The sequence below is a fragment of the Octopus sinensis genome, linkage group LG8 (assembly GCF_006345805.1).
Source record: "Octopus sinensis linkage group LG8, ASM634580v1, whole genome shotgun sequence".
In the NCBI taxonomy this organism is placed as follows: Eukaryota; Metazoa; Mollusca; class Cephalopoda; order Octopoda; family Octopodidae; genus Octopus; species Octopus sinensis.
The window spans coordinates 16,209,714-16,232,159 of NC_043004.1; positions in this window are offsets into that span (position 1 = coordinate 16,209,714).

Sequence of the window (22,446 nt, forward strand, 5' to 3'; positions counted from 1 at the left end):
CTTCTCAAGCCATGCCTGGCTCATGAGGGCCGGTTTCCCGGTTTCCTTGGCGTATAAGTTCCCCGCCTGGACGGGACGCCAGTCCGTCGCATGTGAGCTGCAAGATGCAGGAGGAAAGTGTGAGAGAAAGTTGTGTCGAAAGAGTCAGCAGAAGTTCGCCATTAATTTCTGTCGGAGCTGCGTGGAGCTTAGGATTTTCGCTCATAAACACACACATTACCCGGTTTGAGATTCGAACCCGCGATTCCTCGACTGCTCTACATATTATGTTGCTTTCGAAATACGATGTGTACGAGAATGCAACATATTGCGTGATTATTGTTTAATTCATCCTTTTTATAAGACTCGGTTCAACTCGAACCTCACTGATTCTGTATGACTTTGTTCGTTGCTAAGCATATATTGTTAATCATATATAGCTTTTGTCGGCCTGTGTATTTCGTTAAATGTTACCATGTGGAATTCTACGATCTCTATCATTTTGAATTTCAGTTTTTATTTTGTTTGCTGTTGTTTTAATTTCTTTTTTCTTTTAACTCTTTATTTTTTCTTGACTAGATAATTTTGACCGCCCATTTTGTGTGTGTGTGTGTGTGGTAGGGTGGGGTTCTTTATGACCAAGTAGTTGTTTTTGTTTGTAATTAACCATAGCAGAAGCACGGTTTCTAAACAGAGTGTAATTCACTTTCCATCGACTTCGCATTAAAACCTAGCCACAGAATTCAGCATCCTTATACACTTACTTTTTTAGCGGCTTCTTTACATATAGCTATGTTTTCTTGAACTTAAGACTCATGAACCCTATGTAACACTTTTGGTAATTTATCTATACCATCTTCTATTGCTTTGCTTTCCGCATAAATTTCTCAGTTCTACCTTTATTGACCAATAATTAAACATTCTGCATATTTACGGTTTTACAAAACAAATGTACTTCTGATGTTATGTTGACGTTCATTGACGTCTGTATGCATTATTGATGAAAATATTATTATAAATATGTTATACGCTGTAGGTAAATGAGTTTTGGGAGGTGTAATTTATAGGTACTGACGTTTACCATTCTTAGTTATAAAAATAGAGTTCCATGTGAATCAGTGATCTTATTTTCCTCCAAGATTGTTGAATATTTCAGCAAATGTATTGTGAATTCCTGTTAAGTAATTTAGCTAGAAGTTCTTAACTATTATTTAGTACGTATCTCTTCCTTTCTACATTCGCCCCTCATTGGTTCTTGTTATTTTGACATTCTTACAAGTTAAAACCATATATGTCAATTAGTCTCCTAAAATCATAATTTTATTCTCTTTCTTTTGCTTTTGATTTTCCTGTTTTGATTTTCGTTTTTGATGTGGCCTTTTGGGACTGGCTTGGAAACTCATTTCTATTCAAAAGAGTTCTAACTCTATACAAAACGACGTATTCTTTGTGAGTTAACTATAATTTGTTGTATTATTTCTTAATTTGTTATCTTTTATTCCAGTTGTGCTTTGCCGTCTTATTGTTTCCATTGATGTCGCTCCGTTTGTGATTTAAGCATTAAATGATCTTTTTACTTTCTTTTCCGCCGTTCGCTGTGTATTTATTTTCCATTGTTTACTGAGTTATCCCTTTATGATATGTTTTGATATTGTATAGACTTCCTTTTGTGAACTATTGCAGATACTACATAGATTAAATGATATATTTTGAATATATTGATGCTCACTTCTTTCAACACCTTTAGAATAACATTCTATTCAAAATGCCCTTCACTAGAAATTCGTAGTCTTTGATTGTTCTCATGTTCTCATATTCAGTTTTTGCCGGTATAAATAGTGTTCGGCTTTTGTTGATCAATATTCTTTATCTCTGATCATATTTCTTTTTGTAGCTCTTTGTTATGTCGATTGTTTCTTTCGCTTCCTGTAGGTCACTGTCATTCTCTCTCTCCTTCTCTCTCTCTCTCTCTCTATATATATATATAATATACAAACACATGTATGTATGCATAAGAATATATGTATAATTTTCGGAACGCTAATTGACGCCTGTAATAGTTCATATATATATATATATATATATATATATATATATATATATATATAATATATATATATATGCAAACAATTAGCAACGTCGTTCGAGCCTCGGATATATCGCTTCAAGAACATTTTGCCGTCAGTTCACATTCCACCGTGTTGATAATTTATTCTCTGTTTTATCAGGAATTGATCTATTTCTGTCCCTTTCTATCTGTCTGTCTCTGTCTTTCTGTCTCTCTCTCTCCCCCTCTCTCTCTCTCTTTCAGTTTCTCATTCTTTGTTTGTTACCCTTTTTTCGCTACAAAACCACCTATGTCTTTGTAAAAGGATATGTTTGACGATTTGTATCTCAGCATTGGTTCGAAAATTATAAGTTGCAAGTGCTTTTTACAAAGTTCCAAAGCCCCCAATGGTTGAAATTTTATAGATACCATCTGTGACGTAATGCATCAAGAGGTAGAACTGGTACAGAGCAGATGCATGTAGGTAACTTAGAAGACAATATTCTATTGTAGTGTTTTGTAGAAAAAGAGCCGACTAGTAGAAAAATATATATGAGTCAATGAGGGATCGGGAGGAGGACACCAATGCTTGTTTCAATCAGACCAAGTCAAGCGTCATGAAATTTTAGTGACTAGAATATTAAGAATTCCTAAAAAAGAATTGTAATCTGCGTAATGCGTTGTTGGTGATGCTTTATTCATATACGGAAGCACTGAAAATCCGCAAATATTTTAGGATTTTTTTTTAGCGTTCTTCAAGTTTTTGTGTATTGTGGAATGATGTAAAGGTAAATTTTTTTACTATACCTTATTATTTTTTTCCTCATTAATCGAAAATGTTGATGTTTGAAGGGCCCTGTACAAGTATTGAGTATTCAATAGGTCGCAGCCTATAGACGTGATTCATCTCCAAAGGATTTTGTTGAATCAGTGTGCAGAATGGTAAAGAGGACAGTAAGGTTATTTTACTTATATAACATATTGTACATTTCTGAAGAAAAGCTTCGGCATGATTTAAGAAACTTCGGGGTGCACTTGTGTTGGTGGTGGACCAATCGCGGAGTGTCGATTGGCAAACGTTGAAACGGTATAGTTGTGACGGAATTGTCAATAGTAAATAATGTGAGACTGTTGTAGACTAGGCGAGCATTTTAGCTATTAAGTATCGTTAAATGCTTTGTTGATGTCATTTCCAGCATTATAGATTTCATCAGATTTCCCAGAAGAGAAAATCAGTAGTAAATGTCATTCTTGAGTAAGTCTGATGTAGAACTGGCTTAATAGGTGATATACAAGTCGTCATTAAGGAAAGAGAGAGAGTGAGAGAGAGCAAAGGCGTTGATTAATTATATACAATAGCCTTCTCATTCTTTGAGATGTTGAAAGTTAGAACAATAGACCGATAGATGACACGGAACTGCCTTTTGGGGGAAGCAGAGCTCTGTAGCGTATTCGGAAAATGGAAATAGACATAGATATAATGAAAAGTTATGAAAAGAAGATAATTCAAAGAATGTAAAATGATTTGAGACAAAGCTACAAGGGAATGGGGAAAGAATTATTGACAGTGATATGTTGATTGGAACGTGGTTGGTAGGAAGGGTTGAAAAGTTAGTGAAATGTCCCTCAAAACAGAATCGGAAACATCTAGCAAATTTCTAGAGAATATTAATGCAGGCAGCTTTGGTGTTATGTATCCATGGAGCATCCATGACATTGCTATTCATTTATGTAATTCTCTGCAGCTTTTGTTTCACGATTTCCTTTTTATATTCAAGTACTATTCAATATTCCTACTGTAGAGTGATCTCACCATTTCTATATAATTCCTCTTCAAAGCTGAAATGCATCTGATGCCTCTGTTTTGAGAAACAATATTATCACAAACAAAGAATTCTGGGAAGCTGATATCATTTCAAGCATTTCATTGTATGTCACGTGCATTACATATATGCCTCCTTTCCAAATATAAAATTTAGCTGATACCTCTATGTTAAGGAGTAATATCATTCTTGAACAATGCATCCTAAGCAGTTGTCCTCTCAAGCATTCCTGACATGATGAGTATATTAAATATATACATATGAACATATGAGTGATAAATATAGGCATATGTAGATATTAAATGTTTTTGGCACCATTTAGCGATCAAGTATTCAATATGGGAAGGACGTTCTTATACTGGAATTATTCAGCAACCTTTAATCTCGCTACATATTTTCTCAAACATTTCCATTTTCTCCTGATATTTCCTTACAGGTTTCTGTTGCCTCTTTTTAACTCACATGTTTTAAGATTCGATTAGTTCTACCCTGTTTTCTCGAAATAAATGTATGTTTTATACTTGGGATATTTCATTGGAATAACTTTAACATCTTTTCTCATAATTAAATTCGCTGATAAGTATATTGAAGCTGTTTTAGACTAAAAACTACTCCTTCCATTTCTAAACTATTCTTCTTCAATCTTGAAGTACACTCATTTTTCATTATTGCAATTTCAAACCAACTAGAGAAACTTTACTCAGTCGTACAATCTGTAAGAAATAACAGATAAATCTTCCTGAACCCATGCATAAATGCCTTTAAATAAGAACGACACATTGGAGAATGTAGAGCATGATTTATTATACCTGAAAAGTGTGATGACTACGGTTGGAATATTTTTTGACATGGGACCTATCGATCAAATCTTCTAGGGCAAAAATAATATCAACACAAATTTCCTGCTCAGAATCTTCTCTCGATTGATCTACCGTCTAGTTGTTGCTTCTGTAGATTATATCATCAATGATGGGTTAAACCAGCCTGAGATTCATAACAATGATACATATTAAGGAAGTTTAAGAATAAGCTTAGATAGAAAACATTGCAAGAATAACATCAATTCCCTTTTAAATTAATGACTTAAACGATTTACTCTACGCTTGCTTACTCAAGACTATCGAACATACCATTTTATACCAATACAGAATAAACAGATGTGGAGTTAAATGAAATCATGAAATAAACAGTTCATGGATGTGAATCAGAGATCTTTAACGCATGCGACTGAATATTCTAGACAAATTAAAAAAACAAAATAAACTTGTTTACTACAGGTTAATGTGTTTGTATATAAAGGTACTGAAATGGTAGTATCGTTAGCAAACTGGGCAAAATGCTTATCGGGACTTTATCCGTCTTTACTTTCTGAGTTGAAATTTGGCTTTCATCTATTTAGGGTTGATAACATAAGTACCAGTCGAGCAATAGGTTTGATTTACCCCTCCCCCTAAATTGCTGGCTAAAATTTAAAACCAATATTTGTATCGGTATTCTGTAAAATGGACCTATTGTTTTTGATGCAAAACGTGCAATTCCGAATGATTTTTGTATGATTCTAAGTATGAGAATTGCAATCATAATATATTTTGGTAATACATGTTGGTTGTTCTGTGTATACATTCATCTTAATTTACATGACATTACTATTTTCTGGTTATGAAGTGTTGCGTTTGGACTTCTTGATCTTATTGTAATTTATCACCGTGTCTACAACTGTTGCACTCTAGTTTTGGCTGCCGTTCCCGATGTAAGTGAATTTCCATATTATTGAATTATCATGTAAATTTATTTAAACTTCAAATTTACATTTAAATGTTATTATTGTAACGGAGGTACACTATCATCCTAAAAATAGCCTATTGCTTTTGATTCTAAGTTTTACACGCTTGAAATTAACACTTTTCTTCTTTCATACTTGAAACATGTGACTTCGTCAGCAAATCCGGAGATTGAATATAGCTTCATCTTTCAGTATTATAACGTTTCACCTTGGGTATGTTCGTTTTCCGCTCTATCAGAATATTTCAATAAGTAACAGAATATACTCCGTCAATTTTATTACTATTTGATGGATATTTTAGCCAGAAATCTGGAATGTTAATAAACTCAGGACCAGTTAATGGTATTTTGAAGTAGCTAGTTTACTTTATGGATTTTATGCTTTCTTGATATATTCTGCCATTTAACATTCACTTCTATATTTTATTGTTTGCATTGAATTTCATTGTTTATATATCTAACTATGAAATATATTTGCTAACTTCAATTTTTCTTTTATCTACCTGAATAAAATTGTTTGCTATTAGCTTTGTACTGTTTATTTTGTTCATAAAAGCTTTCACATGTTTTATATTACACAATCCATTGGAATATTGCTACAACAACACTCTTCAACATTCTAAAGTTGAGTGTATTTATTATATATTATTTTCAATGCAAGTGAATATATATTTTCTCTTTGGTTATTTTAAGTTTTAATTTTACTAACTGCTAAATCAATAATATTATTTTCTATTTTGCTGAAAAATATCTTTATACATTATGCGTTCGATTTCTTTCCTTATTTTATCATTATAGCTATTCGTAGGTCTACTCAATCATTATTAATTTTTGCATTTTATCTTTTTATGTTATAGCTCTCACCAAAATATCTGTTTTTCCCCAGTATATTTTCTGTAATGTAACTTTTTTCCTTGTATTTCATCGTATGAACCTTAATTGTTTCCAGTAAATATTCTGTTTTTACAAATAAAGATATGATATTTATACCTTCGTTCGTAGAAGACGTCATTTGTGTTTCATCTTCTTTATTCCTATATCATTTTAAGTCTTTGGTCAGAACGTTTAAAATCTTTTTATTTTGTTTTATTTTTCGTTTAAAGTTTACATATAAGATATGATCGTTAAGCGTCTATACATTTCTGGTCTTTTTACCCTCTTTTTTATCGTTAATACTAATACTAATGGTTATTTGATAGAAACTTTCAATAATATATGTATATTAAATAGATAAGTAATCTCTTCGTTGCATTTCTCATTTTCTGTTCTATTGTCATACATTTTTACAAAGGCTGGGTTATATGATAAGTATAATAATTCTACACTCTAATTCTAACTGACCATAGAAAGTTTGAAATGCTTTGCAATTTGAATGATATACACAACAAATACAACATATACGTACCTTAGCATTTTAGCCGACTAGAATAAATTAAACACCATTGGTTTTCTCGGAAACTTGTTCTTCAAATATATCTGAATTCCACTACTGAAGCAAATCCAATATTAAACAGTTTTCTTTTCAACGTCAGCTGACTTTGATGAGTTACTTTAATCTGGGGTTGGGTATGAGGTACGGCAAATTACTTAATACGATTACACCATTTTAGTGATATTCATTTATTATTTTCTTATTTATATTGTGATTTACAATTTTGTTACAAATTTATGAATGGGATTTAATGTAAATGCAGATCTCTACGTTTTTTAAGTGTCGAATGCAATTCTCTGCGTATTCCTTAGATTGTTTTTAAATTAATTTTCGCCTAGTTTATCAGTTACCTTTTATTATTTCCTGTCGTTGGGTTGTGCCCATGGTGGTATACCACCTTGATAGATTTAGTTGAAGAATCTACCCCCTTTACTTATGTTTAAACCAGGTAAGTCCTGTATACCACTTCAATTCTGGTGGTTTTGTAAGAAACTACATATTGGATCAAGCCTCGACCTCCTTGAGTTCTGGGAAGTTAAAGATGTTTTACCTCTGCCTTTGGGTGGTGCATCTTATTGCAAATCAGCAACTTACAGATTTTGCTGTCAATTTTCTTTATTTCGCTCATATTCCAGTTGAACGCATTGCAACTGTAACTAACAACTAGAACTGCTAAGGAATTTGTCGCTAACACTTTGTTACGTGCATTTAACACGAACATTAGCACTGCTCGAACTCTCCTGTAACTTTCTTCCTGATCTCTTTCATGCTTGCATGCTGAATGCCAGAACCTTCATTTATTCCGAGGTATTTGTAAGTTTGTTCCTGCTCAAGTTCTTTTAAAATTGTGTCAACATCTAACACCACAGAATGTGAGGTCTTCTGCCCCACTTTATTATTTAAGACGTCGCACACTATCAAATATCGTGATGTTGTTGGTAGAAGATATTTTGCCTACTGGGGATTTGCACTGTCTGTCAAGTCACAACAAGGACTTATTATTATTACTACTACTACTACTACTACTAATACTACTACTACCATTAATATTAGTTTCTGTTGTTATTAGTATCATTGTGATTGTTGTTGTTGTTGTTGTTGTTGCTTCTGCTGCTGCTGTTGTTGTTGTTAACAATTATTACCAATGCTCTAGTTTCCGTTCCTGCTGTTGTTCGAGTCCTGTGAACAATTTAGCAAATTATAATAAAAGTTGTTTCCGAATGATACTACATACGGCTAACTTAATAGCTTTTTAGTTATATAATTAGTGGCATACTAATATCGTCTTCAGTGTATTTAGATAGAAACACATTACCATTAAAATAATTATTAGACTCATTATAATCGCCATTAGCCTTTACCCCGGCTCTCCTTATCTTAAGTGGCTATTACGTATTAAAGCAATAAGCAGTAAATTATTCCCTGCCAATACACAAACATGTCTTCAGATTATATACGAGGCTTGGTAATGCATGTGTATACACAGATGATAAATCAGGCCATTAGTTTATCTATATAATTTATTTACTGGCAAACAGTGAAATCTGTCTGTGCCACTGCGAATATGTTAATTAAGATTTTATCAAAATCGAATGATACATTGTACTTGTAGAAGATTATTTATATTTTCGGTTATAGAACTAGCAACAACAATGTGTTCGTTGATTAGCAGGTCGATAAATGAAGAGCCAGTACAAAGACATGTTACAAAATGTGCTGGGGAATAACAAAGAAAATGGTTAAATGATAACAACTAATTCCTGGCCAACTGCATCACAATACCTGCCAATACTATCTGAATCGCAGGTTTTTTGCACCACTTTGTATCGACTAGCGAGAACTGCAGCAGATGTAGATGTTAATTTTCAACACCGTCTCCTGCACGCTGCTGAGTTAGTACAATAGCGCATCTCACTGTCGAAAACCTGCTCTCATCTCACCGGAATTGAATAAATTAACTATCACCATTCCCGAACGACTGATTTGTCTCTTTGTTGTTCCATTGCATTTCTGCTACCAGAGCCAATCACATGCCTTTCAATTCTTTGTGACTTAGTATGTGTACCTTATCTTCATATCGTCAAAAGAGCAAATTATGTTTCTCATTGATAAAATGGCCATACCGGTTGCATATTAGTTCCCAATAGCAAATTTAAATATTCTAGTCAACACCAATATCAATATACCGTTTGTACGCGCCAATCTATAACGTCATCTGCTAGTTCCGTTTTACAGATTACGTATCCTTGAGGTGGCTAGAATTGCTGTACGTGATGGAACTGAATGTTTTACACTATACCACTCATCTGACAGATTTTGCTTACCAAGAACAGTTCCGGATTAATACATTTATTTTAGTGGTAACAGGAGTTGCATACCCACATTGTCATCCCTCCACCACGTTTAATTTGTGATCAAATTCTAAACTAGATGCTACGCGACAAAAGTTTCGTGAAAGCAAATATATCCCAGTAGGATAGTAACTTCCGTTACCCAAAACTGCGACCTTTGTTTCGCTAAATTTCCGCAAGATACTATGTAACAAAGTGCGGCGCACAAAGTTGCCGATACACAATATTCTGACACCCTATTCTCAGGCCTTCATTTCTGACTTGCTTTCTTCTATGCTGAAGACATTCCTATTGCCACTATCGTTAGGAAAACATTATTAACACCAGTTAAAATGTTTCCATTTAGCAAACTCTGTATGTGTGGATATGCTTCCTGTTTTTCTTGGCGCTGTCATACCTGTCACTGGCATTTTTTAAGCAAGTGACATTGTCTCTTAAAATGTCAAAGCAGTTTTCGTTCGAAATGTTTTATCCTATTGTAGAATCTTCTTTGCTTTGGTTTTTGTGTAGTTTTGTTCATTTAAATTTTTTTTTACTATCAAAGTTTGTTCTCTTTATATCTCGTAATCGTTTTGAGCAAATATAAATGTATTATTTTTCTGAAGAAAACTAAGCAGTAAATTGAAATCTGTCATCATTTTAAGTAGATAGTGTAAGATATAGAAATAAACATGCATTTTTTATAACATGAAAATGAAAATATTTTGCAAAGATAGGAGACTCAAGAAAAGAACAGTTGATAAGGTAAGTCACAAGATAAAGAAAATGTGGCAGACAGCAATAATATGAAATAACAAAAATAACACCGGGCAGAATCGTTAGCGCGCTGGGCGAAACGCTTAGACGTATCTCGTCTACCGCTACGGTCTGAGGTCAAATTCTACCGAGGTCGACTTTGCCCTTCAACATTTCGGGATCGATACATTAAGTACCAGTTAAGTACTGTTGTCTATATGATCGATTGTCCCCCTCCTGAGACAAAGCCAGGCCTTGCACCTTTGGTAGAAAGGATGGTTATTATTATTGAGTAAGAGAGCAGTGCATGCCATCAAAGTGACACTGGGATAAAATATTATTATTATTATTATTATTATTATTATTATTATTATTATTATTATTATTATTATTATTATTATCATTATTATTTATTGTCTTTGCACAGCTTCTAACGCTGGAGATGTACTATGGTGTTAGCTGTTCACTAACCAGTGAACTAAGGTAACACCCCTTATTTTTTGAGTACCGTCCGGAATATTCGAGCGGCTCTAAGCAATGATGTTTTCTGCAAGTGTGCCACCCTTATAGCCCCTATTTGTTCCATGTACATCTCAAGAATTTTTGCTCACTGTTCTCAGGGCTCTGACAATTATTGGTACTACTACCACTTTTTTCAGCATCCACAACTGCTTAACCTCCCAGTCTAACCTGTCATGTCTCTCGACTTTTCTTTCTTACTTCTCGCATACCTTGTTGTCATTTAGGCCTGCTATATCTATGATCTAGCACCGTCTGCATTTTTTCTCAATCAACACTATGCCTGGTTTCCCATTCTCTATCTCACGGTCACACTGTGGTAGTTGTGGCTGTGGTGGTGGTAGTGGAGGAGGAGGAGGTGATGGTGGTGGAGGATAGATTTTTTTTATTAAACATCAAGTGTCCACGAAAACATTGGCAATGGCACAGGACGATGCTACGCAGGATTAGATTTTAAAAAAATAAGCATGCAAAAGGGAGGATAACAGTTACAAAGAAACCATAGTACCAAATAAATTTTTCTATTAGGTGCTGACTAAAGACCAAATCATGGAGAACTACGAAACCACGGCTAAAAATAACTTTCTCCCTCATGTCTGCTTACAGTATATAGCCACATGTCAGAGCAGGCAAATGTCACTTTGACCTTTACTACCGTTCGCATCCAACTTTAAAGAGATTTTCAAGGTTGAACACTGTTCACTCTACATTTACAGACCACTGGGTATCGAAAGATCTGTAGAACGACATGCGAATTTTCTACAAACAACATTGTAGAGGTCTGTAACAAATTGATGACTTTCCTGAAGCTACTCGCCTTTTATCTGTCTTTGTTTGACCCAGGATGGCAAGTGTGCCTAAGAAGAGCAGTGGAGAAGCGAGTGTGTCAAGTGACCACACCTGATCACCGTCAGGGAAACACTGAAGATGTAACAGCCGCAGCTCAATCCTGTGCGTCATCAACGACGGATTTCTGCATTAATCTGCTTCTTTGGTCGAATGACTTGACAAGCAGTTTAAGTCGCCATCGTCGTCCAACATTGAAGATAATTTCTCCCTCCTTGCAAACAATCCAGAAATGTCTCCACCAAAAAGTCAAAATACATTTCGAAACCGACAAAGCTCAATGTGTATTTCTTTCCACACTGATGGTATGCCACTTCTAGCTACAAATCGTATCCTTATTTCTTAATACGCATCGTTCCACCAGCCATGCATTCTTTACGTAAATTTACTTTTTTCCCCTTTACTTTGAGGGTAGAAATATTCAAGGTTTATTCTATCAGCGAACACATAGAGCCATTGAATTTTATCTTCATTGTTCCATTCTATTGGATATCACAGTAAATTTAACATTCTTTTTTACTACATTCTTGATAAAACTGACTGTTCCTTCTCTACTTTTTATTTTTGCTGAGGAAATTCCCTTCTATTAATAAATGCACTCATTTATTCACGTTTCACAAATTCGTTATGTGGTATCAGTTAAGAATACGAATGTACCGAGGAAATGCATTTTGCTTGCGGATGTTTGATCATTTCCTTGCCCGTTTTTATTTGATTTCCATGAATATTTTTAAAGTTCTTATCAGGCAGGTCTTACGTCTTATCTTATGCTGACATTTCTGTTCAGTAAATGAAAGTTAAACTAAGTATGCGTTTAATTGCGTTTGATCATGTTCAAAATGATACAATGAAACTTTGGTATAATATGATGTGATAGAAAGTTCTCTGTCCATGGTTATTGAGTCTCATGCAAACACTAGTGACCAATGCGATTAATGACATTCTTCAAGTTGCAAATTTTTAATTCAGAAACCATTATTAAACCTTATCAATGCCCAGTGTTATACACCATTCATTGCATTAGAGGATGGATGGTATCTATGCGTGAGCGATGCGTTTGAAAAATCATCCAGAAAGAAAATTATTCCGAGAGCATTCAATACCCCATTTAGTAAAAGCTGTGCAAAGATTTGTCAGAAATATATATGCTTTCGGTGTAATATAACTATTAACAGAGGTTAAACATTAGTAAGAGCAAAATTCAAGATCACATATTAAATGAACGCTCAAGTAATTATCAATATGAGTTAATTATATGTTTAATATAATACAACGTAAATATGGATAATGCTAAATAGATGTTAGGTTACCGTTGGAGTTGAGATAACAGGGAACAGATAAGAATTGACTTGAAACAGAGACTCAGTCCACATTTTTGTAAAAGTAAGGTCTGTGCTAAAGCACACACGAGTTTGATGCTAATAATGCTTAAAGTGTACCACCAAAATATATGATTCTTTATAGAGAGTGATTTGATAAATACATACTCACCTTATTGAAGAGAAGACGCATATTTGTAATAGTTGTTATATTATTACTTAAACATAGCCTTGCATGTTACTGAAATGATTGCATTTATCTCAGAGGATTGATATTTTAACTCTAGTATTATATCATTTCAGAAAAGGATAACCAATATCAAATGCTACAAGGTATTCAATGACGCAAGTTACTCTGTATGCCATTTTACAATCCTAAAAAGTAATATAGGTAAAAGTATATTGGAAACAAATCCTTTGAAAATCACTTGAAATTACTTTATTCGATTCCTTTTTTTAGGTATAGAATATACTCTGCTGCCTATATTCATGCTTTGTCGGTGATTTGACGTAAGTTGGTAACTAGAAATGATATTATCTACAGAATTTATATAATGTTTCCTGAACAGGTAGTGACATTTGAAGACGGTACGTCAACCGAAACTTTTCTGAAGGCAATGATTTATATTCTCTTTGGCATATGTAACAAAATCCGTATAGCTTGCTGCTATATCTGTGACGTCATACTGAAATTTCGCTATTGTGATAGGCATTAGACTACTTCACAGCCTGCTCCAAAATATGTAAGAAATCCTATTGCGTCTTTTTGAAGATTAATGGAGTCAAGACATGTACTAAAGTTCAACGGAATCGAAAAGAAAGGTAATTCAATGTAGCAATGTTGAATGAAACCGTTGTACTGCGAAATCTAGAATCGAATGTATAAAGCGTGTTTATTTAACCACATTTTGGTAGGTGATTAGTAGATTATATCAAAGCTTACATTCTTGTATGTACATAAGTGTTTGTGTGTGAGTGCGCATTCAGTTCAGTATTTAGCAATAAATTTCAATCTTTTACTATACACTCCCATATGCATCCCTAAAAAAACAAGCAAGCTTCTCCAGCTCTCAATAAACTTTCTACCTTGTTATAAATTTCATTGTAACTTTATATAATTGTATCTAATATCTTCATCAATCTATTCAATTTGATTAGCTAGATTTTCTATAAAACATTGTTGACTGTTTAACTGTTTAGTAAACCGAATGTATTTAGCATTATCCAAACGCTAATGTATAACATTATTTTTCTGATCTCGTACATACATTTTGCAGTAACTACTTCTATAAATCTTCATCCGTCAATTTATGAAGTAAACAATGAAAACTGTGAAACAGTCGAAACTAAAAACAGCAGCTATTACATCAGACCATTTATGATGTAAGGCATTTAGAGAGATTCTTTTTTTTTTTAATTCACGTAGATGGATATTATTTGGACATATCTGTAAAGTATTAAGCATACACCCACAATTATTGTCTCAAAAGGAAATAAAACATTCTACATTAACCACATATTAGAGAAAATGAAATGAATTTCTTTAGTATACTAGGAGATATATTCCGTTTCATTATCACATGATGATATGTTCAGAAATCCTTACGTATGCTTATTCCTTATATTTTATTTTCTTATGCCAACAAAAATTTAGATAAATAAGTCTTGGTAGTATCTTTGATGATATATAAAGAGAAAAAGAAATATCATAGACAGCATGAAATGATTACCTTAACATTACTTCCGCTACTTAACGAAGCAGTGAGGAATTAACTATGTACACGGCGCACTGCTATTATTATTACACGAGACTCAACGTTCGATATCAAAAGCTCAGGGTGGACTATTCCATCGAAACTGCCAATCGCTCACAGTTCTTCATTTTATAACAATGAGTCAGTCCACTTTTAGTCGCTTGGATATGGTTGGAATCCTTCCACATCATCTATTTTTAGAATCAGTCTCCTCTATCATCTTCCCTTTTGAAAATTGAACTCCGCTCCGAGTTTTAATATCTCTCACACTTAGGGGTCAATTCCAGAGTATCCTTTCTTTTCATTTTTCTGTAGTTCCAAATTATTTGGGTCTTTATAGCATTTATTGACTACTCTAATTTGTAGGTACGCGTCAGAGGGATCCGATTTAGAAAATATATTGCCACCATTTAATTTCACAAAAATATACTCCGGAGAAAGTAGCAGATAGTGGCACGTTTGAAGACATTCGTTTAAACCAGTGGAAAAATCAACACACATTTTGATTTTATTATTCTTATACATGTAGTTGACATGTACGAGAAACAGGCAATAATATTCCCTACGTTATAGTGCAGCTAATATTATTTCATGTATATAGTATCATAAAAGTGGCATGTCAACGAACTACGAAAAATATCCGGTAAGCCATTAATCCAAGGTTAATGTCGACTAGTCAATAGGAAAACGTTTAAAACGAAATGTGTCGATTATATCTACAAAATACATTATGAGTGTGTGCTATGCATGTATAAATATGTATTTTACGTGTAGGGGGCTTTTATGTATGAACCTCCGTTCAAAACGTTAAATCCTCCTTCTTTCTTTCCTTTCCTGAGCGTCCAATAACACTATACTTGTTACACGTCCTCGTGTTGTTGTGTTTTCATGTTTGGATTAATTATATATATATATTAAATTAGATAGAGAGATAGACGAAGAAATATATTGATATATAGATAGATGCATGCATACATACGTGCATATATATATATATATACATACGTACATACATGCATACATACATTTGCTTTTATATGCTCGAGAAGCAGGTCCACCCTTTTTCGACGTCTACGAAATTTAAAGCGTTATCAGCACATAACCATCTACTTTAAACTGACACTCAATGAATAGAACACCAACTAAATGTGAAGAACACTACGTCCGTTATATATACATAGAAAGTCATACACAATGCACACAATCACACACACACACACACACACACACACACACACACACGCAAACACACACATATACATGTGAGATTAAGTGTATTCAAATGTTTAATATTGTTTTGTGTGTAATGGAAACTACTGCATTATATATCGATTATTTATATACCTACGCAAATATGTATGTATCAAATAGTCCTTAGCATAGATATATTTGTATGTAGACAAACGTTTACAGCGCGTCATATAATTCCTAGTTATTAATATTGGTGTTTCGTTGCAATTTTGCACTGCGTTAATTAAGCTTATTACTTGCTACGCCAGTAAGAGAATATTAATCAAATTCTACTTTGTGCTTATTGCATTTCAAATTGAAGCGTTATTAAGTAATATTATTACAGGATATTGCAGAAAAATAATGTGCCATGAATGATGTTTCATATGAATATATGTATTTGCATTTAAGCCTACGCAGTAAATTCAACAAGGTAACAACTACTAAATTCGATACTGGTTTCAGTTCTTTGTGGGATATATTGTGCTTTAGTTACTGTTTCCTATGTTTTGAATGTTCAAATATCCATTCCCCTCCAAAGAAATAAGCCACAATATATACATTAATTTTCTTTGAAATTGTTATGTAATATTACGTTAGCTGCAGTTTCAATTGGAAATAATTTGTAATTAATTATGTAACAAAGAGTAAAATATAATCGCGCACATCAATATTTAACACATTCGTGTACACTCTGACTTGGGAAGACCTTTCGATGCAGTAATAGTATCGAGAGAAAATCTTTGTGAAACGTAAAATGCAATGAAACACATTGCAGTATGCATGCCGTCATCGTATTGTAGTTTGTATCCAATTTTGTGCCATTGCATATCGTTAGGTATGAATACCAAAATTGTTTTTTACAGCCGCTTATAAGAACTAAAATGATATCTATTATTAAGTTTAAATATTGGAACGTAATTTACAAGAGGACCATAAGTAGATGATGAGAGAAAGTTTGGTATATGAATCTGTAGGTTTTGTTTATTCGCTCATAGTCTTTTAGTAATGTATAAACGTGTCCACTTTCGATCGTGTACCTCCTTGAAGGCTTCAGTTTTTCAAACATCTCTTTTTTTCATTTCTTTCTCATTCAAAATACAGCGTCTACCGTTTTTAATTAACAACATACTCAATAATCATTTCTTACCCAGCAATGATATCATTTTATATCGCTGTTGCAGTTTCAGTATATTCTTCACTCAACCTACAATTAAGCACTTATTTTCTTTATTTGAACAAGTAACAGATTTGAATTATGAATCTCGTTTTCTGAAATATTAGAAATACACCGATTATGACGGGTGTGCAGAGAGGTTCGTGGTTTTAAGTGTAGCGCGAAAGGCCTAAGTGGAGGCCCAGGCTTTCCAGTTCTTTTTTTTTTTAGAAAAACGGAAGGATGGCTGCAATAAGTTTGTGCATCTGAGAGGGGAATATGTTGAATAAAATCATAATTAACTGATCCTCCTATATTTTCTTTTACCAGGAATGTTTAAGCACCCTCTTGTACACGCACTTAGTTTCATAAGTTCATTACTGTTGTTGTTGCTCTTATTGGTAATATTCTAAATTCTTTACATCTTCTCTTGCTAGAAATTTATTTGTCATCTTCAGAAAGAGACTTTGATTTGAGTGAGTGCTTATTTTTAGCCGCTCTTAAGGGATAACACCATTAAAGCACGCAATTTAGAGAAAGAAAAATATGTATTTTATATATAACTTGGTGATGAATGCACATGAATTGTAGAGGTACAAAATGAATTAAATTATGTGGGAAACCTCGCGTACTTATATTGAGAGGTATTCATGCAGTATGTGTACAGTGCTGGTGATTTCTGTTCCAAATTCCAGATAATCATGATTTCTCTAAAATATTGCACAGAACTAACAAAGCATATTATCTTTCCCTTTACATTACTAAGTCTTTACATCTACTTAGTTTTCGAACACAACCACTAAGTTTTTAGGTGACGGAAATGTCATGAATCTATTTATCTCTCCTATCCATGACGCATATATCGTCTCAGTTTGCTGGAAATATTTTGTCTTTGCTAATTCGGATACCGTAAATCCTCGAATTTAGTCTGCTCTTGAGTATAATACGCAGGGGGTTTTAGGGAGCTGTACCTCTGAAAAACCTAAAGCTTGTGTATAATACGCACCCCTTCTCTAACTTGAGTTAAGGAGGTCTATATAACGTCCTTGGTTTGTAAAAATGTATACAGTAACATCCTTTATTATTATTGTATATATAACATAATGCAAACGTGTAGCTCTTTCGTGTATTTTGTTTGCAAAAAATAAAGAAATAACAATAATAGCGTTTAATAAATGTTGCTTACTGCATGTTATGGATGATTCTTTTATGACTTCATTGCTCTCTGGCTTAGCTCAAGCTATCACAAAATGCGTCTGAATAAACATTGCCGGACAGCAAATAGAGACTCGGACATTGCATAAAAAATAATTTTCATTTTTAACCTCATATATAGTACGAACTATGGATTTTCACCTTTAAATGTTGGGGGAAAATGCTGAATATACTCGAGGATTTACGGTAATTAAAAGTATTAATACATTATCTCCTTCTATACGTTGCTTCAGGCGGTGTTGTTTTGTGATTGTTGATACTGTTTCTTAGAATGTAGGCAGTACGTATGAGAACAATATTTTGTAGTCTTCATACCTTGAGGTCTTCTAGAATTTAGCCATATTGTTTAGGAGCGCCATTGTTATTGTCCTCGAAGCTCCAGTAATCCAGTCACTCTTAGATGGCACATTTGTGCAACCTCAATACCATGTTACTTTTAATTGATTAACTTTTGAACTATTTTTTAGAGAAGTGTTGGAACCCGCAGGATTGACATATCAATGTGTCTATCTACTTTTTCAATGATTTTTACAACACTAATGTATTGACCTCAATTTGAATACTTATCGGTAGTTTTATGTTCTCACCTGTCTTTCTCATATGGGAATCCAAATTCATGACATATGATCCAGTGCAAATACTGACCAAGGCTGTCACGGAGAGTAATATATTCATTTGAGCTTAACACAAAGCATTCAGAGCTCAGGCGCTGAATGTTTTTTTTTTCTTCTACTACAAACACTTTGGTATGATCAGCACCATTTTATGAACGTTCATATTTTCTGATGGGTAGTTTCTGATCCTGAGCTGCCATAATGAAGTTCTCTGTTTCTGATTCAAGTCATGTTGCAAGCAACTACCGATATATCAACACCTGGCTCGTTGACCCTTGTGGGCTAGTTACCAAGTAATACCCAAATTTCCCGTCTATCACATTTGTTATAAATTTCATCTTCATCATCACGACCATCATCATCATTGTTAATTACTATTTATGACTCTTTCATCTCTCAAGAATAAATAGGTTTAATTAATCATTTATTTAATCAATTCTATGATTTAGCATATTCTAATTACATATCCGTTGCACATCTTCAATAATTAATAATTTTTACTCAAGAAATGTTTAACCGTCTCCATGTCAAATATGTCGTCAACCTCATCCGCCCATCACCCACCCAGACTCTACGAATTCCCATCTTATCTATCGTATCCTATTTTTCCCTTCGTAACAGGCAATGTAGCATATATTCGCTTTGTAACCTGTTAGTGTTGCATCCCACATATACCCCTCCTTCCACTTATGAACCCTGCCATAAAACTGTATTATATCTTTTAACGATAGATATATTCCTTTCTGCTAAAGGTACAAAGTACTTAAATTATCGACCCCGAAAGGATGAAAGGCGAAGTTGACCTCGGCGGAATTTGAACTCGAAAAGTAGCAACGGGCGAAATACCGATAAACATTTTGTCCAGGGGGCTAACAATTCTGCCAGCGAGCCGCCTTTAAAGTGAAAAAGACAATTAATCTTTTCTACTTTAGGCACATGGCCCGAAACTTTTGGGGAGGGGGCCAGTACGCAAATGGTACTTAATTTATCGACCCCGAAAGGATGAAAGGTAAAGTCGACCCAGGTAGAATTTGAACTCAGAAAGTAAAGGCAGACGCAATACTTATTTCTTTACTGCCCACAAGGGGATAAACACCGAGAGAACAAACAAGGACAGTCACACGGATTAAGTCGATTATATCGATCCCAGTGCGTAACTGGTATTTAATTTATCAACCCCGAAGGGATGAAAGGCAAATTCGACCTCGGCGGAATTTGAACGTAGCGGCAGACGAAATACCTATTTCTTTATTACCCACAAGGGGCTAAACATAGAGGGGACAAACAAGGACAGACATAGGTATTAAGTCGATTACATCGACCCCAGTGCGTAACTGGTACTTAATTTATCGACCCCGAAAGGATGAAAGGCAAAGTCAACCTCGGCGGAATTTGAACTCACAACGTAACGCAGACGAAATACCGCTAAGCATTTCGCCCGGCATGCTAATGTTTCTGCCAATCGCCGCCTTATAACGATAGATATAATACCATTACTCTGTAAAATATCATTGCCTACATATGTAAATTTTTCTGTCAGTATTATTGTATTCATTCCAACAGTATTTCATGCTGTGGAGGGTATAAAGTTTAAAAGCCAGAGGGTTTATTTTTCTTCACCGAACAGATTTAATTACCACTCATGCATTTGTTAAATATATTCTTAAATATATCTCGTTCTGAACCGTGGCATACTCGCGACTCTTCATTAACCAAGAGGAGATGGATGCTTCAGTAAAGGAGTTCTTCGCCTGGAAGGATAAATACTGGCTTAAGACGGTGCAATACGATTATCTCTACTTTGACTGCTAGGCTGCTTTTGTAAGTTGAAGAATGACGCAAATGAATAAGTTACCATAATATTGCAAAACTTTTGACTCAACACCATATGGACTTACATTTGTTATAGTTATGTGTGTGTGAGGTGAAAAATCATGACATTTGCATCAGTTTCCATACCTTAAAGTATATACAAAGGTTAATTGGCATATTGTAAAGCACAGTAAGCGACAAGACCAGTGACGGCTAGTAGATAAAATTAGTGGGCGTACTGCTTCAGAAAATTTTAAGCCGTTGTTTTAATATTGTGTAAAAGGAAACAAACATATAAAAAAATTATACATAAACTTGATCTGTTCACTGCCGGGTAGTGTGTTTAATTTGTTCATTGAACACTGCCGCGAACTACCCCTTATTTCTAAAATTCCCACCTAAATTCGATAATAAGGTGGGGGGAGGAATCTACCCTATTTTTCAAATCCTGGCAGCAACACTGTAACTGGAAACAGGATAATAATCTAATTCTACATTTTATCACATTCAAGAATATAAACAAGTTTCTAAGTCCAACCTACACGGGATCGAGAAAAAATCACTACCTTCACCAACACACAAGACTCGGCTCTGCATGAACGACAGTGATATCTTTCCCTAACGTGCAGCTTCCTATCTCGGACATATATATATATATATATATATATATATATATATATATTTTATAAGAAATATTGAATTTCTAAATCTCTCGTAGAGACATGTACGGTGGTGGGGCGATAGAATGGTTGTATACTGTCAATCTAACAAGAACGTGACAGTAGGGGGTACACCACCGTTGTATAGCCCTAGGAGGCATCGAACGCCGCCTGACAGCTTCGACACATTTTTTCCCTGTGTCCTATTATACATATACGAAGGGGAGACAAACACCCCCGGCCGTCGGAACTGCATCTAGGGACACCGTGTTTCAGGATCATTGTCCTTCATCGGCCTAGAGTAGCAGACACCGGTCGGCTGGTGATATTTGCCTAGACTTCGTATCTGTATATATGTATCGTATATGTATATAAGGACACAGGGAAAAAATGTGTCGAAGCTGTCAGGGGGCGTTCGATGCCTCCTAGGGCTATACAACAGTGGTGTACCCCCTACTGTCACGTTCTTGTTAGATTGACAGTATACAACCATTCTATATATATTTTATTTTATAGAAAGAGCTTCTACAGGACTAGAACTGTTTCATTCAGATGAAATCTTCAGGAAGCTGGCTGTCAAAATAAGTTCTGGTATTTATGCATTTAGGCAGATTTAATGGAGTAGTGGTGGCAGGGGGGACGTTTTTTGGGTAGGTTGGTATTTAGGAGATAAACAGGGCACAAGCTATTGTTCTTAGGGGAGTGGTCAAAAGGCCAGAGTGTTTTTTTTGAAATGAGAAGAATCAGTGAGAAAATAAATAAATGAATAAATAGAATAAATGAATAGAAACCCCAAGAATAGTATTTCATCAGATATATGGGATGGGATTTTAGGTAAATTAGAAGACAATTGCTTGTTGGTGGTCAAGAAGAGGTAGGCAGTTTGTTATTGTTAGGTGGAGGGAATAAATAGATAAATATACATGAAAAAACATAAAAAAATATAAAATAAATATACATACAAACACACATACATACACATGCGAATATACATGTATATATATATATATAATATATATATATATATATATATATAATATATATATATATATATACTGTTACTGTATATCTCTCGCTCAGTGATTTGAAACAAGTTGAGATTATATATATACGAGATCAGCGATTGTGTGTGGCTTATCTGCCAGTGGAGGGAGCCTTCGTCACTAGCTTGTG